The sequence below is a fragment of the Pteropus vampyrus genome, unplaced genomic scaffold, assembly GCF_000151845.1.
Source record: "Pteropus vampyrus isolate Shadow unplaced genomic scaffold, Pvam_2.0 Scaffold122, whole genome shotgun sequence".
NCBI lineage: Eukaryota > Metazoa > Chordata > Mammalia > Chiroptera > Pteropodidae > Pteropus > Pteropus vampyrus.
In genome coordinates this window covers 1,964,434-1,987,470 of record NW_011888903.1, presented here as the reverse complement: position 1 = coordinate 1,987,470, position 23,037 = coordinate 1,964,434, and the positions used below count along the sequence as shown (strand labels likewise).

The following is a 23,037-nucleotide window of genomic DNA, read 5'->3' as shown; positions in this document are numbered from 1 at the left end:
CCACAAAAGGGCTGTTGTCAAACAGATCTAAATGGGTTGTGTAATTAAGACTGAGCAGGCTCAGATCACAGCAGGCTTGGGTGGTTCACATGCACCTAAATATTGGGAACATCCTTCCCTACAGATCTGAAGCATCTGTCTCCAGGGCTAGAGGTTGGACATCCCAGTATCTGACCACCTTTGCTCAGTGCCAGCTCTCTTCCATCCAGTGTCCAGCCCTAAGTGGCTGAGCAACCCATCGGAGAATTCAGTCTGGCTTTAGAATTCATATTTTGTTAGTTTTAAATAACATTGTCTTTAAGGAAAACTTCATTTTTATTAGAGAACTACAGAAGTAAATATCACCATTTGGCAGTGATTTCTCCTCCTTCTACATGGACTCATAAGTTGTTTCTTGTCCTCCAAGACAAATCCAGAAGAGGAAACAACCATTTAGTTGGCACAAATCATGGGAACACTCTGGTGCAAAAATTCCATAAAAGACTTCAGAGAAGCTCTATGTCTTAAGGCAGGATTTAGAGGAAAGGCAGAAGTCTTGGCAAAAAAACAAAGAGAGCAGATTAGAAGCTCTGTGAAAAGAATGAGCGAGGGAAAAGGATACTGACCGTGGGGAGAAAGCCAGGCTCCAGTGTCACCTTGTGCTGACACAGACAGCGCTGTGTGGACCAGAGAGGGCAGGAGCAAGGCCTCTAAAAGGGCCTTGACTGGAAAACACGCACCATTAGGAGCATTTGGGAGGTGTCCAGGAGGTGGAGATTGCCATTAGGAAAAGAATTTGCTTTTGAAATGACAGAGGTTAGAAAAGCTCCAAATGTCCAGGAAAAATAAGGATTGTTCAAAATAGGATTAATTTTCAATAAGCCACTTAGAGTATTATCTGGAATATTTATTATTATTATTATTATTTTAATTTTAATTTTAATCCCAGAAAAAATGAATGTGTCCTCAGAATACATAAAAGTTACATGCAAACAAAATGGAGAATTAAATTGGAATATGGTGCTAAGTCTGTTACTCCTTATTCTCTCTCGCCTCCCTCCCAGCTCCATTCATGGAGATGCACATGAAGAGGCCCCCTTCCATAATCCAAAGAAGACTGAGGACTTGATGCTGTGGGATTTGAGCTTCTGACTGAACATGGCCTCTTTTTCCAGCCCCTGGGACTTAGAATCTGGCCCTCTGGAAGGTGTTTCTTTTTCTGAGACAATCTAACTTCTGACAGTCAGACGAGGCCTCATCCAATGATAAGAATGTGCAACACTGCAATTCAATTCTGACACTAATGTGTGGAATGACTCAGACTCCACAGGTGAAAGGCAGAGTCTCCATCAAGGCTGCCCTCACTACAGATGTGAGCCGAGAGTTTGAAGTTCCCAGGCCACCTGCGCATGACCAATTGGCTACAAATTTGGGTTTCTGTGCCCTCTCATGTTGGAAAATTCACTAGAATGATTCTCAGAACTTAAAAAAATGCTTTATTACATAACACAATGACAACCGACATTTAATGAGAGTTTTCTAGGTGCTAGGCGCTGTGCTGAGCACTTCATATACATCTCATTTGACCTTCAAACAATCGTATATGCTAAAGACATTATAATCCCCATTTTACAGATGATAAAACTAAGACACAGAGAAGTAACTTGCTTAAATTCACGCAGCTGGTAAGTGAGAACAGGGGTTTAAACTCATATTTGTCACATGTACTATTATGTCCCTCTAGAGCTGACTATAAAAAGGAGAAAGCAAGAGAGTGGCTATTTTCACTATAGAAGAGTAACTTATATACAACTCAAGGATGTGGACTTACTTTGCATTCTCAGGGGGAAAAACAATCTAGGTCTTGCCCCTGAAATAATTCAGTCTTCAGAGTAGGAAGAGCTGCTTTAAATCCCAGCTCTACCAATTACTAGTTAAATGGTATTGGAGGAAGAAAAGCACTGAACTCTCTGATATGCAATCTTTATCAATTAAACAGAGATTCTAATGACCACCTCACAAGTTTGGTCTGAGGAATAAAGGTGAGGAACAGAATGAAGAAATAAAATGGAGTCACGATAGTCAGCTGTTAAATTTCTAAAACCAAGTAGGTTGAGGCTCAAGGAAATGACTCTATTCTTGTTTTAACTAGCCTGGGAATGTAAACTTTTGAACTTTCCAGTCCTGCATCAATGCCTGTATATACATCAAAACTCAAGATAACCTTCCAATTAACCCCTGAAGGACTAAAGTATGAAAGTTTATGTATCCAGACCACTTGACTTCGAGTATTCAGACCACTAGTCATCTAGAGGATTATCGCAGACCAACCCAGAAGCTAAGAATACAGGACTGATTCTTTCCAAGAATGTACTTTTTACTGTAAGAACTCAGCTTTTCTTTTTTTCTTCAGCTTTTCTTTTTCTGGGTGTTACCTAGTTGTGTTTCCAGTTTGCAAGCCCTAAGACCCTTGAATAAATCTTTATCATTTATTTCTAGCAAAGCTTCCAGACTCTTTCTGAGTTTGTGCAACTAAGAAGATCATTTATTTGAAAGTGAAAAACACCATACCAGTATAAGGCTTTTTTCCTTTTCCAATCTGTCCCTGGTCATTCATCTCAGAATTTGTCTTCTTTCTATCCAATCTACTATTTATTCCTCAAGTTTCATAGGACATCCTCAAGCCTCTCTGATTGCCTTGGATTATTTTTTGTCATCTTTGCTCAATTATTTTTACACTGTTCACATGGACTATTACTTCATTCGGCTTCAGGAAACATCAGCCTTAGAAAGCATTTATTAAGCACCTAATTAGACATAACACTGCACTTGAAACAGCCAACAGGAGTCCAAACCAGGTTGACATAGTGACATAGTGACATAGGCATTAGTGTCACTACCTAGAGAATCACATCAGCCTTAGAAAGCATTTAGAAAGGTTGGGAGCACAGCCTCAGCACACCTGGGTCTAGTCCCACGGCTGCCTCTTACTAGCTTGTTACCTTAGAAAAGACACTTAGCCTTCTTAAGTCTCAGACTACTCATTTGTAAAATATCACTTATAATTATGCCTGTCTTGCCAACCTCATGGGCTGATTGGAGGATTGTATGAAAGAAAGCATGTGAATCTTTTGAGACCAACAAACCAATAATTATGTAAGACAGCATTGAAACAGACATAGAATCTCATACAGAGACCTAGAAAAATTCTAGAACAATCCCATATAAGGAGCAAATAGAAAAATGGCAGAAGACATGCACAGAAATAAACAAACATGTATTCAAATAGGCGTCAGGTTCATTTTTGAAAGGCAGTTGGCAGGGAAGGATGTGTCAGTGTTACAAATATGACTGGGAGCAGAAACAGGTTAAGTCACAGTCATATGGAATATTCAATGACAAAAAAGAGGAATGACTATAAGTGTATCTTGAAGATTACACTGATGTGATTCTCTAGGTAGTGACACTAATGCCTTCCATAATGGTGTCTGAGTAGATGACCTCTTGTAATTAATATGGATTTCTGCCTTTATCAGCAACTGAATATACCTCTGTGTCAGATGGGTAAAAAGAAATATAAAGCTTCCAAGTGAGTTGGTTCAGATAAAAGCACATGGCTTGCTTTTATCCATATAACATCTCCAAACAGTGCTTTCTCACAGGACACAAAAGAGATTAATCGAGTGTCTTTATAAAAAAATAAAATAAAAAAAGATGGCTTTGGGTGATACCTAAGTTGGTACTAAAATTTGAGTAAAATATTACATTGGAAATCTTGCCTTGGCTACTTTTGTTCATTTATTTAACAAATGTTTATTCGGCATCTCCTTTGTGGCAGGCACTCCTCTGTGCCATTGGAATCTCAGTGAATGTAATGGACAAAAATCCCTACCCTTGTAAGTCAGGTGGATTCTTGAATGGAGGCAAGGAAGAGTCAGGAAGACAGGCTATATGCAATAAACCTAATAAATAAGAAAGCTACAAAAGAAATGAGAAAGTGATCAATGCTACAGAGAAACAAACAATTTAAAGGGGCTTAGAAGCGTAGGGTGGGGCGGCTGCAATTTCCAATCCTGGGGTCATTTTAGCTTTTTTCTTTGTGATGTAAGTGCCTTGACCTTAAGCTTTTGATTACTGAGGCATCCACTTTAAAGACATCCATCTCTAAAAAATATATTGCCCACTACGCAACTAGATAAAGAGCCCAGCCACCGTGCCCATGCAGTTCCCCTTTCATAAAGCCCTGGGTGACTTAAAAACTGACAACTTGAGTGACTCTGCTTCCTGCCCCGCCGCCAACATTTTCACTCCCACTCTTATGCTTTAAATTCGCCAGTAAAGAATGAACCCGAAAAACTCATCTTCAACCTCAGTGAAAGCAGGATCCCAGGTCTGTGCTCCCTCCCTCTCGCTACCTGTGACCTGGCTGTGTGGCCTTAGACTTGCCAGGTACCCTCCTGGACCTGTGAGTAATAACCTTGTGTTTTCAAAGTTCCCTGATGATTGTTGTGGATGTGCATCTTGCAATCGTAGGAACCACAAGGGCTGGTCCAAACGTCTGTAAAGGCTGCCATGAGTAGGAGGGGCCCAGGCAAGTGCCCCAGGCATTCTTAGCTGATAACATCACTATGGATAGGCTGAGACTGACACAAAACCTTCCACTCACATACTCAGGACAGAAGAATACCCAAAAAGGCATCATCTTCACTATTATTCACTTGAATTTTATACACTAGACACATAGAAAGAGAAAGTTAATAATTGTATGATTTATGGAGTTTACATTCTCTCTCCAGCACCACTGAACCTAGAACTACTCTAAGTGGGAGCAAAGGACATTTAGATCCACAGTAATAGAAAATGTTTAAAAATCAAATACTCTTGAGATAGAAAACATAGAGATTGAACTCCTAAGTCTTTTACTTATTGTGGCACTGTTGGTGGAAAAGGGTTAGGCCAGGATGAGAAGATGAGAGAGCACAGGAGGCCCAAGGTCAAGAGGAGGAGGAGACACCAACAGGGGATGGGAAGAAAAAGCCCAGCGTATTAGCAGCTTCCTGACTATTTCCAACCGCCCTGATCAAGAGATGCTCAGTAAGTTTGTTTAATGAAATGCCTCACATCTTCCAAGTCTACTCAAAAAGCTTAGACCTTAAGGTATAGGGCAGAACTGAGAGAACCTCAGTAAAGGTCAAGGGCCTGCACAGCCTCATGGACTGTGTGGAGAGTAAGGGAAACAGCTTGCGTGGGAGATAGGAGGTACAGCCTGCGAGCAGAAATAATAAGAAATTAATCATTTTGGGGGGAGGAAAAAATTTTTTCTCCTACCTTTCTAAAGTTTTCTGGGTGGTCTAGTAATCAAATTGACATAGGGCTATTTGATAGGAGAATATGTACATATTACATATGTACATGCAGGAGTTCCATAAGAACATGGGACCTGAGAACAAATCAGACGGTTGAGGATTCTTTACCATTTTGAGCTAAGGAGAAAAAGGGGTTTGTGGTTTGGGGCTTCAAAGGGCAGGAAAGCAATTCACATACTGATAGAAAAGTAATGTTTGGTAGATAAATGGTTGCTGGGCCATCTTTAACAATGAGACACGGAGAACTTTGATCAAAGGGGGCTTTGTTGGGTTCCTCTTTTTCTCTCACACAATAGATTATGTTAAACTATAGTTATCTATGATGATATCTCCCTTAGTGGAGCAGGAAGTCTATCTAAATTTTGGGGGGCAGTTAGGGGAAAGGTTAAAGTTTCTTCCTGAATTGTTCATTTTTAAAAAATAAGTAGCTTAAAATACTATCCTCCAAATTGCATATTTTGGAGTGGCAAACTGCTCCTCCTCACATTCATGTTTGGTCTGCGGTGATTGAAAAGAAAAATAACTTCTTGGTAGTTCCAACTATCTCGCATCCGGGCCAGTTTATACCTTACAACACTCCACCTGCTGCAGGCTAGCATTGATTTTGTTCCAAAGCTATTTAGGCTCAATGCTAATGTGTTTGTTGTTGGTTTTTTTTAAACTGTTTACTTCTCACAAGTGTTATTGAGAATTAATCAATTGAACATTAACATAAAAATATATTTCCATTTACTTGTATAACAAATTTTGTAAATTCATTTTAATTATGTCATTTAAAAATTATGTTTTTTATGATTTATCTTGGTAACTTCTAGGCCTGGGAGGGGGATCAGATGTATCAGATGACGTGGGAGGAGCCTAACCTACTGCTATGCTAGTTACTAAGGAACTGTTGGATGTAGATGCAAACTCAAGGCATGGCTTAGTTTGTCCTCAGCATAGGTTACGGGTGGTGATGGCTGCCCAAGTGGAGACCTAGCTGGTTCAGGGAGCCTCCTCAACTGGCCTTCTGAGGCAACAGCTCCCTATCTTTTCAGGTATGAGATGTCCCTACATCAAAAACTTTCATAAGCCCCACTGTATCATTTATTTTTAAAATACTTTTGACAAGAAACTACAATAAATTTGACAACATGTTAAAGTTAATTTTGTTGGCCAACAAATATATGAAAAGATGCTCAACATTGCTAGCTATTAGGGAAATGCAAACCAAACCACAATGAGATACCATCTCACACCTGTTAGAATGGCTGTAATCAACAGGACAAGTAATAACAAATGTTGGAGAGGATGTGGAGAAAGAGGAACCCTCATACACTGCTGGTGGGACTGCAAATTGGTACAGCCAGTATGGAAAATGGTATGGAGGTTCCTCAAAAAGCTAAGAATTGATCTACCATATGATCCAGCAATCCCTCGACTGGGTATTTACCCCAAAGACTGGAAAACTCGTATTTGAAAAGATATTTGCACACAGATGTTCATAGCAGCATTATTCACAGTGGTCAGGACATGGAAGCAACCGAAGTGTCCTACAATAGATGATTGGCTAAAGAAGCTGTGGTACATATATACAATGAAATTACTCAGCCATAAGAGATGAAATACTGCCATTTGCAACAACATGGATGGACCTTGAAATAATCGTACTAAGTGAAATAAGCCAGACAGAAAAGGTTGAAAATCATATGATCTCACATATGTGGGATATAAACCAAAAAGCAACAAATGAACAAGACAAACAAATAGAGACTCATGGACATGGACAATAGACTAGTGGTTACCAGAAGGGAGGGGGGAGGGGGAAAACAAAAAAAAATAAAATGTTTAAAAAAATTATGTATATATAGTATGAAAAAAATAAACTGGCATAAAAAAAGATAAAGTTAATTTTGTGTAGTACAGAACATGGCAGCGCCCTCTCACACTGTGTATAAGTCGGTCTACAGACAGTGCTTGGTGGGCATATCGACATGATGAGCTGCACAGGTTCTTCAGACATGGGGTTTATTAACAACAACATAGTGATTATTTTAAAAGAACTAATGCAATAAACAAACTACAATTTGCCAATGGTTAACGTAAACCTAATACGTATGGAAAACTGATATATCCAGCTGTAGCGGATGCTAGCCTTAAGCCTATCCCAGTGACGATCCTGACCTATCCTGTTTTGGTTTGACTCTTTTATTTGCCTCCAGCCTGGTCTCTCTGGCTGCTTGGCACTCATAGATGTACGTTCTGATGTATTCACTGCAGAGAGAACTCAGTCACCTTGCATATCTCAACGTGCAGTTTTTAAAGCATAGGTCTTCCGCCCCAAGTTAATGGAGCAAGAGTATCTCAGTTGTTCTCATGCTTGCTCTCTCCCTGTTCCCGTGGGTCCAAATCCATAAACAGGACTTGCATGTGGTGCCCCCTGAAAATGGGCCCTGCGGCAGGAGAGAGTTTATAAATCACAGGCTTTGTACTTCGTGTGGCCTGAAGATTCTCCTCCATCTTCAACAGTCTTTCCCTGCAGGCTCATTTCCTGTTTTCACTACAAATATGGGAACCACAAGAAACACCTGTCCCTGTTGACAAGCTTAACCCTCCTTACAGCTAGAACCCTGCTGAGCCCTATAGAGTCATGGTCATTACTGGTGGGGGGGGGTATGAGAGTAGAGGGACAATCACTGGGATCCAGGCTGCTGTCAGTGTCTGACCAAGTTTCTGAGATGTCCGCCAAAGAATAAGGAGAATTCCAATGAGAAAGGAACTAAAAATCTGGAGAACCATTTCAATACCAAATTGAGAGCAGCTGGGTGGCAGCATTACCCGTGTAAGGACTGTATCTGGGGCCTTGGCACCACAGCAGTAGAAGGGGTTTAAGATTTCTCTCTTCAGAGCTGCAGGTGGAGGAGGAAGGGGAAAATACCTAGGCATCTCCGGACAAGAGTGAACAGCTCCTCGACAGGTCCTGAAACGCAACCACTTTCCTGAAGGTAAAATTTGCTTCTGCCCTCACTCACCTGTAATGCTGGGAGCTGTCATACTGTTGGCACCAAGGATTGAGGACACATCAGCCCAGCTCCAGCAGAATTATGAGTGATGGAGCTGAACGGAGGGATTCTTGACTCATCTTCATCATCATCATCATCATCATCATCATCATGCCAAACCAGTTTCTGGGAAGCAGTCTAATTAAAAGTAGAAAGAAGTTCACTGTAGCAGCCAGCCAACTTTGTAAATCCCAGCTCCATCACTTACTAGTTGTTTAGTACAGCCAGCCCCTTAACTTCTTTATGTCTTTTGTTCATTTCTTAAATCACCTTTTATAGGTGATTTCCTCACCTATAAAATGGTAGTCACAGCAGCACCTACTTATAGGGCGAATAGGCTTACAATGAACTTGAGGTCTAATATTAGAGTGATTCAGAGCTGTAGGTTAACAAATTTGATTCCAAGTGTAGCACAAAGGAGGCCCTCAATAAATATTAATTCAATGAATTAAGATTAATAATAAATTCTTCAGACGAGGCAGCTTGAAATAAATGTTCATGACTGATAAATTATGTGCAAGTGAGTTTTACAAGGGACTGCTGATACATTGTGGGCTGAGATGGCACTGAGTCTTACATAGAGAGAAAATTCCAGAAGACAAATTAATATATGATTCTATAGAAATGGCCATGGCATTAAGATATCTGAATTCTAGTCCTGGTTCCATTATTAATTTGCTCTGTGGCATTGAACAAGTCTACTTCAGGTTCAGGCAGGGCGGGGGGTTGTTTGTTTGTTTTCATTTGTGAACTGAAGTTGGCCCAGATTATATCCAAGGTTCATGTAACTTAGTGTATGATTCAGTAATGATCTCTGCTATTTATACAAGAAAAGCTACTTGTGAAGCAAGTGAAAAGTAATTTTAAGGAAAAAGAAGATCTGTGTCCTATTGATAAATATGCCTAATTTTCACCAGGATAAACATCATCATGATTGTGAGTCACCATTATCATTATTGTCGTCATCACTGCTATCACTGACTGTTTACTGTGTGCCAGATTGTGCACTACAGCATGTTACACACATCATTTTATTAAATCCTCTCAACAGTTCTTAGTACTTTACAAGACCCATTCAAAAGGAAAGATTTATGTTCCCTAAAGAAAAGAATCGGATAATTACGGATTATGTAACTAAAAGCTACCATTCATTAGTAGTCTTCTACATGCCAGGTGCTTTACATACCTTTTTTTCTAAGCCTCATAACAACCCTGCAAAGTAGGTAATACAAGTCCTGAGTTAGTTTTCAATTGCTGTGTAACAAATTACCATAAACTTAGCATCTCAAATCAACACATTTCCAGGAGTCAGGAGTCCAGCACGGCTTAGCTGGGTCCTCTGCTCAAAACCTCACAAGGCTGCAGTCAGAGCGTCATCTGGGCTATGACCTCATCTTATCCATGTCTTCTTTCAAGTCCACGGCCATCTTCTCCAAGATGGCCTGCCCCTGAAATGACAGCCGAAGTTCCCTGTGGTTATCACGCTGAAGTCCCTACATTTTGCAGGTTGTCAGCTGGGGCTGTTCTCTAGCATGTGGTCTTCCTCACAACATGGCAGTTTGCTTCTTCAAGGCAATCAGGAGAATCTTCTTGACTCCTGTCTCTGACCTCTAGACCCTCTTTTCAAAAGTTTTCTTGATTAGGTCAGGCCCACCCAGGACAGTCTCCCTTTTACTAACTCAAAATAAACTTATTTGGTACCCTGATTACTTCTGCAGAATCCCCTCACCTTCGCCATACAATGTAAAATAATCACAAGTGTGATGTCCCACCATATTCACAGGTCCCACCACACTCAGGAGAATTATCCAGGGCGTGCATACCACAGGGCAGATATCTAGGGGGACATCCTAAAACTGTGTCACATGCCCTGTCTTAGAAGTCATGAGATGCTTGTCTAAAGTCCCATGGATAATAAGGAGCAAAATTGGACTTCCAGTCAACTGTCAGAGTTCTGAGCCCGAGACCCTTCTTACACATCACACTCTTGTTCTAACAGCAAACTTTACATCCCCCAAATGAACCCATTACCGAGGTCATCTGGGGCACCTGCAGTTCATAAAACACTTCACTTCATGTAAAATTCATCATGATTAAATTAAGTTCAAGGTTCCCCTGGGAGCCCCTCAGCTCACATGTCAATCAACTCTAGGCTAAGCCATCAAACCCAATTACCGAGAAACCAGCTGCCATAAACTATTAATAAAGCCATATGAAGTAAGGGAGCAAAAATCCCTACTCTGTTGTCTCTTTTCTATCTTCTCTTCCCCTCACTGTCTGCCCAGGTGTCACACCATTGTTCATGAAGCTTCTGCATTTGGCCAGTTTCCTGTCCCAGCTTGTTATAATTCTCCACTTCTCTGACCCTGTGCCCTACATCGATTGAGCTCTCAAGAAATGTCTGCTAAATCAAATACTTCTCATAAGCATATTTCAGACTATCTTAATTTTCTCCCTTAAAGCATCAAGTGTTTGGAGGCATTTGAATTAACTGATGTTTCATGCGTATAGGGCTGTGTCCACATAGACAGTGCCTTTTGTCCGCTGGCCCTCTGCCCTAACAAGCTCGTGGAGGATGTAGCTGCGCACTGGCTCAGGCATCTTTCTCCTTTCTCCACACAGCAGTGTGATGCAGTTCTTTTCCTACACTAGAGAGCAGAGTGTAAGGAATTAACATCTGTGGAACACATACTAAATGCTGTATACCTCACACATACAATTATTTATTACCTCTTAACAGTTGTCGAACCAAGGCTCAGAGAGATTAAATAACTTGTCTGAGGTTATGCAGCTGTTCATGCTGCAACTAGAAACTGAATCCAGAACTGTGTGATGGCAAAGCCACACTCTTTCCGTACTTCACTGCTGAGTGGTATCTTTTACTTCAAATCGAACAGAGTCTCCAAAACTTTGAACAGTGTTCAGATAGGTATGAGGTTTAAGGGAACCTTCAGGGGTTTAAAGAGGACCTCTTCTTAACAGATACCTATTTCTCGAATATGACATCCTCCCAGATTAATGCTATATGTTTAAGACTTGGCATTTCTATAGAGTTTTCCATATATTTCTGCTCCTTAGTGCTTTGCAGGCCTGAGATATGTTAGTCCTTCAGCAAATATTTGAAGAGAGAAAGGCAGTAAGGAACGAGAGGATGGCTGCGTGGGTATCAGAGGGATGGGAAATGCACGCTTCAGGTGAGCAGAGCAGGCCCCAGGGCCAGCATGTCAGCGGCACCAGCAGGAGCATTCTCACTGCTTTTGCGTGGTTCTATCGCCACCTAGCAATCTTGAGGAGAAATGTCCCTTTCTGAGCAAATCTGTCTTTCTCTGTTGATGTCATCTGCCCACCTACAAATAGTTACCTTTAGACCCCTACGTCAACAGCTCTTCCCACACATAGAACTGTGTCCTTTGTCTTTTTTCATTAGGAGTCTTCTTTAGTAGTTGTTTCCAAGACCTGCCGCATTTAAAGAGTAATATAAAAATTTGGTTTCACTGAAGATTGGCAATACTTAAATCTTCTCAGCCCCCAAAAGTGGGTTTTGTCATTTCTTTAGAAGCTCTTTGCTGATAAGAACCATGCCTTGTTCATCGCTGGGGCCTCAGCTCTACCATGAACACCCCTTGTGCACATCCATATCCAACCTTGACTTTAGGACCAGGTCAAATGCTGTCTCCTCTTTGAAACTTGTACAACAATGGCTTCTGCTAATTCCACATTTATCATGTGCCGGGGCTCTATGAGCATTGTCTCATGTAATTCTCACGGTGATCCTGTGAGGTCGGTATGATTTCTTTCATCTTATAGTCAAGGGAACTGAGGCATAGTGAAGTGACACATCTTTTCCTCTGCAAAGCTGGGATTCAAATACAGCTGGCTCCCCTCCCCAGGCCTAGGACCCTCCTCTCATCACATACTCTTTGACTCCCCCAGCCAAAGTGATATCTTCATCCTCTGCCAGTAATTTTTTTCTGTCTTCTTCATGCCATTTTTGACTCCCCACTTCTCCCTCCAACCTCCCTTTATAGTCCCTCTTTCTCTAAACCGGAAACTCAGACTCCAAGAGGGACATCCTTCCCTGCTGTGTCCTTTAAGTACACGCACACTCTCATACGTGGGGGTACCCACTCAGGAAAGCTATGTTCATTCATCCACTTCACTTGTAAAACTGCAACTGTTTACATATCAAAAGGTTATCAATTCTGATTTTGTATTTTCCAAAGGTGGGAATCTAAGGATCCCTGGTATCAGAATAACTCAAGACCTTTAGTTAATGATTTGCATAGATATTTGAACAGAGAGCTGAGAAACATCTGAAAGCAGACCTGTCTGGGAAAAGGTTTACTTTTTTTTTTTTTTTTTAGTAAACGGATTGGCAGGCAGGGAGCAAAGAGGTCTGTCGGTGCTCCATCCTTGAGAAGGCTGAGTAGAGGCACCAAAGAAAACATTTCTCAAAACCCTTCAGAGTGTGGCTGTGTTGTGAGTGACAAGCTTTGTGTGTAATGTCTCCAGAGTCCTCTGCCTGCTACCTGAACCAACCCTGATCAGACTCCCTGGGGAGGTGAGCATGGTCTGACCACAGACTGCCTGGACCAAGGCGGAGGAAGGCGGCCGCCCTTCAGTGTGGGGGAAGAGCAAGCACAGGGTTCTGAGAGAAAGGAGGCCTGGCCTGCACTTTGTATGAGAGAGCGTGGGATAAGGGAGGCAGCCAAAAGCAGAATTTGGGTTAAGTAGGTAGGAAATTAAGGGTCAGTGGGGGAAAGAAGAAGAAAGAAATAACAGGTGTGGGCAGAGGTTAAGTTCTAGACATTGAAAAATGATGTGGGATGGACGCAGGTCAATCGTCTGACAGTGTTTTAGTGCTACGAGCCTGAAGTCCCTGCCATGCCAGGCATGACCCTTCACCCCTTGGACTCTGAGGAGGTCCAGGAGCCACTGGAGAGGTGCCTGGCAGTGAGTGGGCACGCGGGGGCTCGGGCGGTGGCTAGACCAGTACAGAGCAGTGTACTATTTTATCAACCACTACTCCCATCCGGTATACACTAGTTGAATATCTGCACCTTGAATAGGAAAGAGAGAAGAGAAACTTGAATATTTGGGATCATAAACGAACATGGAAGCTGGTGATAAAAGGAAAATTGGCAGCAGTGTTAAGGAGGTGCCCTTCAGGTCACATCAGGGCATGCATCCCTGCTTCCCTCACGGTGGGTCTGGCAGCCCCCATGGTTAGGGAAGGCAGCCTGGCAGGGGTACCTGTCCAGCTGGCTGAGCGGCAGCCCAAATTTCCAAGACAGGGGAACCAGCTGGCCAGTTGGGTCCAAGCCCAGAATGATGAGACTTGCAGTCTGATCTTGGCAGTCTCTCGTGCCCTCTCATCGGTGCCCACAGGTGGCTCTTCCTCACATGCTGGAGTCAAAAACAAAATCTTGGCCCGCTGAGAAGGAGCACCGAATTGTTTGCCTCTGGGCTTCAGGAAATGTGCAATTCTGATCACACTCCTGTCCTTGGAATTTCTATTAAAAGATCCAGAATTTCTGACTTTCCAAGAAGGAACCCAGCACCCATGGTTCTGTGAAAAATAACAAAAATAATCATTTTCAGAGTCAGTTTATCAATATCTATAGGTTCCAAAAAGTTGAAAAACCATAACCACGTCGCCAGAGTCCCCCACATATCACTAATACCACATTCAGCCGTTGTTCCCTTAAGGTCTTGAGTACATTTTTATGACTGTTTCTAATTACTCCCAGCACTTGGGGAGTTCATTTTGCATCACAGTTTTGCTTTGGGCCATCGAAACTATTTCTGTCTTCCCACATGTGTTTGGCTATCACTAACTGGGGAAAGTTATTTTTAGTATTTCCTCTTCTTTTCATCTTTGCAGATTTGCCCTAGTTAGAAAAAAAAATCTAGAAAAGAGTAGGGGTGTGTGTGTGTGTGTGTGTGTGTGTGTGTGTGTTTAAGGAATACCAGAGTTCTACAAGCAAGATTTTCATGTTAGTGTAGAGGTCAGTAAGGTGAACAAGAATTCAGAATCCTGGATTTTGTCCCCTACTGTCTGTACAGGCATAGAAGGAAAATCAGGGCTCCTCTAGTAGGTCTTCTCCTGTATCTGCCCCCATCCCGTTCCTGCTTCCAGCAGACCCATGCTCCCTAGAGTTCAACAACTGCATTAGAAATGTACCTTGAGATGTTTTCTTATATTTCTAATACAACAACTACACCTCTAAAGAATTTTGCCAAGTTTAAAAAAACTATATGTGAAGAATTCGAACAGATTTAAAATTAGTTTTATTTAATCTGTACCAAAAGCAATGTCTATCTATTAATTAGTAAGTTGATAAGCAACTTCAGAATCATTTAGTACTTGAATTTAAAATAACAATCTCAGCACACAAATATTTGTTTATTGATGTCAAAATTAAGAAATAGTATTTTCTTATCATTTAGTTTAATATAGGTCTTTATCACTTACAAAAAATAATTAAAATGTAGTTTTAAACCACATAAAAACATAAATATTTTACTAATTTTGGTCACGGTAGACCTCCCAGTGGTACTCAGAAACTGGTTATTATTGAAGCAGTTTAATTTCTTTAGTTTTTCGTTAGTACGAGACTCACAATTAGGACCTCTTTCAATTATGTGAGCTGAGAGCTCCAGAAAACAATTAATTAAAATAGAATTACCCCACTGCACACACATGACAATGGCCAAAATCCAGAACACTGACAGCACCGAATGCTGCCGAGGGCATGGAGCAGGAACACTCACTCATCACTCCTGGGAACACAAAATGGTGCAGCCACCTTAGAAGGCAGTTTGCAGGTTTCTTATGAAGCTAAACAGACTTTTACCATAGGATTTAGCAATCACACTCCTTGGTATTTATCCAAAGGAGCTGAAAACTTATGTCAACACAAAATGCTGCACACAAATGTTTGTAGGAGCTTTATTCATCATTGCCATAACTTGGAAACAACCAAAATGTCCTCCAGAGTATGAATGGATTCGTAAACTGTGGTACATCCATACAATGGGATAGTATTCAGAACTAAAAAGAAATGAGCGACGAATCCGTAAAGAGAAATGGAAGAAATGTAAGTGAATATTTCTAAGTGAAAGAAGCCAATCTGGAAAGGCTACATACTGTACGATTCCAACTAAATGACATTCTGGAAAAGGCAAAACTGTGGAGACAGTCAAAGGATCAATAGTAGCCAGAAGTTGGGAAGCAAGAAGGAATAAATAGGCAGAACACCGGGATTTTTAGGGCAGTGAAAATACTCTGTATGCTACCATAATGATGGATACATGTCATTATACATTTGTTCAAATCCATAGGATGTCCACCCCAAAAAATAAACCGCAGTGTAAACTATGGACTTTAGGTGATTATGATGTGTCAATGTAGGTTATCAGTCATAACAAATGCACCACCCTGGTGGGGGGTGTCGATAATGGGGAGAATATGCGTGTGTCGGGGCAGAGAGTATATGGGAAGTCTTTGTACCTTCCTCTTAATTTTGTTATGAACCTAAAATTCTAAAAATTAAAGTCTATAGAAATAATTTTTAAAAAAGAATTACCCAGCTCTAGTGAAAGACTTTGTAGAAAATTAAGCTTAAAAAATAATTATAACTGCATTATTGCTATCTTTCCAGTCTCTTTCATTAATCTATATATCCAAGAAATTAACTTGGAGAAGGCAAGGGTAAGTTCCTATTTTCATATGCTGGTATGACTTTCTAGTATTATCATGTCCAAATATAAACTTTAAAATTATAGACCTGCAATGGAGGCTCTGCTGTTACTGAAAAATAAATAAATTCATCTCTGTTTATTAAATAAGAGATGATATACAGAAAATAAATGTAGGTTCAGAGCAGACTAAAGCAATGCTGCTCAGATTTGAATGTGAGTATAAATCATCTGGGAATTTTGTTAAAATGAAAATTCTGATCCAGTAGGTCTGGGACAGGACTGGAAATTCTGAATTTCCACCAAGTTTCTAAGTGGCATCCATGGTGTTGGTCCAGGGACAACCACACTTTGATGGCAAGGGTGTGAGGAACTGCATCTATTGTTATAATTAGTTTTCTTATTGGCCTTGAGGCCTTATTTATTTTATGTCTCCAGCACCTAGAAAGTGCCCAAAATCAAACTGAAAGTCAACAAATATTTGCAGAATGAATGAATCTTAGCTCTTTTTTTTTTTTTTTGCCTCTGGAAAATGGGGAGAATATCTCTCTCAGGTGTGGATGAGAAAACATCCAAAAATATTCATTCTTCTTAAGAGTTGGAAGGAGACCTACAAATAGAACATTTGACACACACAAAAAATGCTCATCATTCTGCCCATATCTACTTCCTTATTGTAGAAATGATCAATGCAAAAAAGAAAAAGAAAAAAATAGATTGATGAAACTGGATAGTTAGTCTCTAGCCTCCTGTATTAGCTGAGAGGATTCCAGAGAAAGGGTTACTAGCTAGCAAATTAGGAAATGTGTCCTGTCCTAGCAGAAATAGTCAGGTGCCATATTCCAAATGTCGCTTTGCAAACAGAGCCATGAGAAACACCCTTAGAAACTGAATATATGTGCACCAACATAACAATTTCCTTAAAATTGTTCCATTCTAAGGAAATTAAGAGTGTATGCATGTCCTATTAAGGACATGCTGACACATTGTTTAGCAAGTGCATTGACTATTATTTAATTTTCTAGAGAATGTCCCTGTGTTGGCTTTTGGTGTTTACTATTTGAATATAGCCCAGATATTGTGAAGTTACATGTTACCTTATAGATTTCTGTCCAAGAGAAAAGATTGTCCCAGAGGTTATGGTCTTACTACCCTGCAGGATATGAAGCAGTTTTGTATCTAACTTAGCAATTTTATTCAACCATCCTTTTTTTCAAAATGCCTATAAATATACAGATCCTCAAAATACCCTTTGAATCAGTTTTACTATTTTACTGAATCTCTCATTAATTAATAAAATTTGACACAAATTCATTTTACATTTGTATGAGAGTTATGTTTTTAACATTTTGAAAATTATGTTTTGACAGAATGTATTCCCAGAAGTAGAACTTGTTTCCATACTTTATATGATTGAGATCAAGAGCAACTGTGCCCAGAGATTCTACTTTCTTGAGGATCTCACCCATCCCTGGAACTGATTAGGTGTCAACATCCGGATTTCAACTGATGCTTTATAGGGATGAGACTCTGGCGGGCCTTGAGAGGGAGTGAGTGTATTTTGCATGTGGGAGGAGTGTAAATAACCTGTGGCCACTGGGTAAACTGTGCTAGTTTTTAAGATATGTCCACAAATTCTTTCACTCTTCTCCCCTTGAGTGTGGGCTGAACTTCGTGAATCACTTCTTATGGCATAAATGACATAAATGAAATGGTGGCTTCCATCTTGCTCTTTGATCACTTGTCTGGAATGAACTCAGCTTCCATGTCTCTCTCAATGGCACTCAAGTAGCCCTATGGTCCACATAGCAAAAACCAAAGCCTCCTGCCAATAGCCATGACAATGAGCCCTCTTGGAAGCAGATCTCTCAGCCCCAGTCAAGCCTTCAGTTGACTGCAACCCCAGCTAATGTCTCAACTGCAACCTCACAAGAGAACCTGAGCTGAAACAACCCATCTAAGCTATTCTTAAATTCCATAGGAAAATTGAAATAATACTTGCTTTTGGGCAATTTCTTACATAGCAATATATAATGAATATAGCTGTTTATCAGGCACATGTTAAGTCTTTTCAAGTATATTGCAAAATTGCCTTTCTGAAATGTTATATCAATTTATACTCCTACCAGTAGTTACATAATAGTGCTAATTTCCCTAATCTTTACTCTTGTTAAATTCTATTTTTTTATCCTTTCCAATATGATAATAAAAATGGTATCTCATTGTTTTATTACTTTGATTTATACCATTTCAGTGAGGTTGAACTTTTTCAAATTTATTTCCTATTTTGTGAAATTTTTTGAGCAAATACACAAATAAAAATTATATATTTAATTGTGGTATTAATATTTTTTTGTTCATTGATTCCTGGAGGTCTTTGGCTCTTAACCTTTACCTATTATTATGTTGCAAGTATTTCTCCCAGTTTGCATATAAATATATAGATATCCTTGTGTGGTGGACATGGAGATACAGTGCCTGGACTCTTTCAAGAAGGACTTCTGCCACCTGCCAGCAGGCATCTCCAGATGCCTCTTTCCTCAGGTGCAGAGAGCTGACTTGACCAAGTGCATGCTCTCCAGTTGAGGCTTGTGCACAGACGTATCCAGACCACTCTGGAAACCTTCTTTGCTCCCTTCTTTCTCCCAACCTCAACCTTTTTTGCAGACTGCAGGATTGCATAGTTTTAGGAATGGTAGCAGATGGCCGGATGCCCTCATTTTGCAGATGCCTCTATCTATATCTGCTTAAAAGCATTTTAACTAGTATAGAGTGAGACGTGTATTATTTTTTGGTTACAACCCAAGCTTCTAGAACCCTAGATTAGTGCTCAGTCCCCTAAACCTCTTTAATCCTCTGTGACAGCTTTTATGCACTGGTTGGTGTTGGGAGCTTTCAGATATCAGTGAATTCTGCTGAAATATCTTTTTTGGAGTGGATTTTCCTCAGCATTATTAGCTCTCTGGCTTGGAATGTGGTTGGCTCTTTTTTTTTTTTTTTTTTTTGTCAGACGACTATTTAAAGTTGAATAAACTTGGAAAGGGTGAGTAAAGGTGATACAGGAGACCTGAGCTAGAGCTAGGACTTTTGCCATCGATCTTAGTCATTAAAAGCTGACATTAACCTTATCACTGTTCTATGACAGGTGGTCCAAAAGCACAGGTCAATTTAGAGATTCAGTAAAATGGGGAAGCGCCACTCTCCAATTCATCTGTGCAAAGAGCTGACACAAGAAAATAACTAAAGTGCACACAACACCGTCCAAGCTTAGTCCTCCTCCATATTTAAGTTCGCCTAAAGCGTTTCTGTCACTTCGCTACAATCAGAAGGCCTTTAAAGCTGTAATTGTCCAACAGTTTTCCATCTGAAAGAAAATGATGTTCGTTATGCTAAGTCTTTAAAAAGAATCTTTCTTAGTTTCTAAATGAATCTTTTCCTGTTTAAGTAATTTGCTAGGGGCAGGGAGTAGGGAATGTCATCTTTTCCTTTTTTTCTTAGAAGGAATTGATTTTATTTTCCTCAGAAGGAACTGATCAGACAGAACAAATATAAGAGACCTAAATGTTGAAATAGGTAGATCTTTAAATTGCACAGACTCAAATATCTTAAAACATAATTCTACCTGTGTTGACGAAAATATAGCAAAGAAATCCATTAGCTCTTGGCCTTTTCTCCATTTTTGTAATTACTGTTCTCTTCATCTATTGTGAAGTATTTATTATGCAAATCCCATTGGGAGTGGTTTTTCCATCATGATCAGCTCATTGTTTCTGTGGGTAGAGAGCTCCCTGGAGACCCCACTGAGAGTCCACCCAGAAAAGAAAGGAAATATGAGCTTGAGGAGCTTGGTTAGAGTTTGATTTTGCAGTCCCTACTGCAGCTGTGCTTCACTGAAACCCTTTGGGATGCTTTTGACTTACAAAATCATCTCAGAGAAGATATCCAGGCTTGATGTATTTTTCATCCTTTTTTTACAGTAATGATCCCCCACATTTTAATGGCCACAGAGGGAATAAAATCCTTTTCCCTGGTGGCAATAATTTTTGCTGGGCTTGTAATTTTAAGGTAATTGATATGGGAGAAAAGGCCCATTTCCTCAAGGAAGGCAAGTGGAGGAAAGAACCCGATAGATCGTCTCAAGGAGGAGAAGCAGATAAGATGTAAAATTATAATCAGGAAGATTGACCATTCACCCGTATTAATCTCTACTATATAAGCTAGGGCTTAAAGGTGTCTCTCAGGAAACAGGAGAGCAAATGAGGTTTGAAACTGAAGAATTGTTATTGTACATAAAGCCTATGAAGACAGGCTTTCCAGAATTATAATTTTTAGTCAATAGAGTGGACTGAGTGAACATGGAAGAGATTCATTGCCCTCCTCCACCATCTTTCTCTAAACACATATAAGCTGCTAAAAATAGATTTAAATGCATAGTTCATCTTGCAAGATTTAGGAAGGGGGTCCAAAAGAAAAGGAAACCAAAGCCAGAGTTGTTATTAAAACTTCAAGCAGTGTGGTCCAGGGGGTATCATACCCAAACAAAGTTCTTATTGGCTGGGAATTGATGTTTTAACACACATACCGAGACAAGAGAGTTATTCCTAGGGGCCATGGGAAAAGAAGGCTTTTACATAATGTCAAGAATTTCAAAAATCCTATCCCTTTTAGGAACTTAGACTTATAAAAACTCTCCTTATTTGGGGAAGAAACAAGATGATTGCTGTCTACTCTGGTCCCTGGATTAAAAGAGCCACCCACAATATATCAAAATGGAGGTGTGAGGTTTGAATTTACAATTGGATATGATGAGAAAACTCCCAAACTAAGAAGTTAATATAAAATTCTTTTGAAATTTCATTAATACAAATATCCATTAGAAACACAGCAGAGATCCATGTAAAACTGTTCTATAGAGACATTTCTTTACCCTTTGTTTTGAACTGAATTATGTGGCCCCCCACCCCCACATTCTCACGTTGAAACCCCAGCCCTCATTGTAACCATATTTGGGAATAGGGCCTTTAAAGAGATACTTAAGGTTAAATGTCCCTATAAGAAGAGGAAGAGACACCAGGTTTGCACACACATACAGGAAAGACCATGTGAAGACACAGTGAAAAGATGGCTATCTACTGGCCAAAGGGAGAGACCTCCTGAGAAACCAAACCTGCTGACACCCTGATCCTGGACTTCTAGCCTCCACATTTATCTATGTGAGAAAATAAATTTCTGTTGTTTAAGTCACTCAGTCTGTGGTATTTTATATGGTACCCCAAGCAAATTAAGACACTCCTGGGTATACCTTGGGTACCTTCACTGAGTATACATTCTACAAGAAAAATGTACAGACCTCACAAGAAAGAGGGAGTCAAAAGGAACAACAAAGAGGAGAATCTGCACTCCCAAAAACTAAAAGTAATGAAATAGCTGAAAGAGTTTATAAAATGAATTTGTTTAAAATATTTAGAAATAAAAGAAGGTATAGAAACCATAGGTTAAGTACATGGTGATATGATATAAAAATATGTGTTTTTGAAAGGGAACTATATATAAATTGTGGAACTAAAAGGATTATTATTGAAATTAAAAGTATACTAGATGAGAAAATAGTATGTTAGATCCAGCTAAAGATAAATTAATGAATTGAAATATAAATCTTAAAAAATTTGTAACATAGGGATGAAAGTAGCAAAGAGGCTAAGATACACAAAGAATAGAATGAGAAATCGCAATTTATGTCTAGTAAGAATTACAAAAGTGTATATATAGAGAGAGGAAAGGGCAGTATTGGAAAAGTTAAAGGCTGAAAATTTTCTTGAACTGAAGAAGGAATCTGTCTTCAGAGTAAAGGAACATATCAGGATCTGAGCAGGAAAAGTAAAACAAAATCCCATCTAAACATATTATAACGAAATAGCAGATCATCAAAAAACAATGAAAAAAGTCTTAAAAACTACCAGATTATTTATAGAAGAATGGCAATCATACTGGAGAAGGCTTCTCAACAACAGTAGAAGTCAAATGTCAATGGAGGAATATTTCAAAATTCTGAGAAAAAAATGTCTCCCTATAATTCTATTCCAATTATACTATCATTCAAAAGTGAGAACAAAATAAGGATCTTTTTAGACAAGCTAGTTTGCTATTCACAGCCTTCCCTGAAACAACTGGTTAAAAATGAATATCTTGAGTGATATTCAAGAAGCATATGGTAAATGCATTGGTAAATACAGATCAGCATTTACTGTAAATAATAATACTGACTATGAGGTAGAGATAGGGGTTAAAAAAAAAAAGATGGAATTAAAGTACCAGAAAATGATAATAGGGAAGATAGAAGTTTAATTTTGAAGAGTTCTAAAATCTTTGTATTTTAAGGAAAAGAACAGAAATGTTAATTGACCTTACGATCTAAGTAAATATTTGTGTCAAAAATTGAGAATAACAAAAAGATCATTTAAATTACTAGGGAGAGTAGGCAAAGGAAACTAAAGAAAAAAAACAATCAATTCACTAAAAGTCAGAAAGAGGCTAGGAGACCAAGGTAAAGGGAAAACACAGAATAAGATGATAGAAAAATCTAATGTATCAGTAAGCAATATAAATGTAAATAGATTTCATTTTTTTATTAAAATATAGACTTTCAGACTCCATTTACAAATTTAGCTAGATGTTACTCTACTCTTTGTGGCGTGCATTTTTACTAATGAGAAGTTAGTCTGCTGTCATTCTTGTCTTTGTTACTCTGTAAGTAATATGTCTATTTTCTCTGCTTGCTTATCAGGATTTTTTTAATTGTTGGTTTTAAGCAACTTGATTATAAAATTATAGTGGCACTTATCTCCAAGAACTTGGTAAATTTATTGTAAAATTTATATGCCTACAAAAGGGATCCGGTATAGCCAAAATGACTTTTTTAAAAAGTTGGAAGACTTACAGTACTTGATTTA

At 39.4% G+C, this 23,037-nt stretch overlaps 1 long non-coding RNA gene across 1 annotated transcript in view; it reads right to left on the bottom strand.

Moving 5' to 3' along the window:
- Positions 1 to 7,642: 7,642 nt before the first annotated feature.
- Positions 7,643 to 23,037, bottom strand: part of LOC111743783 — an 80,197-nt gene continuing 64,802 nt past the window's right edge. Inside the window, exon 3 of the long non-coding RNA XR_002781878.1 lies at positions 7,643 to 8,524. This is a non-coding gene — a long non-coding RNA (uncharacterized LOC111743783). The remainder of the gene's footprint in view (positions 8,525 to 23,037) is intronic.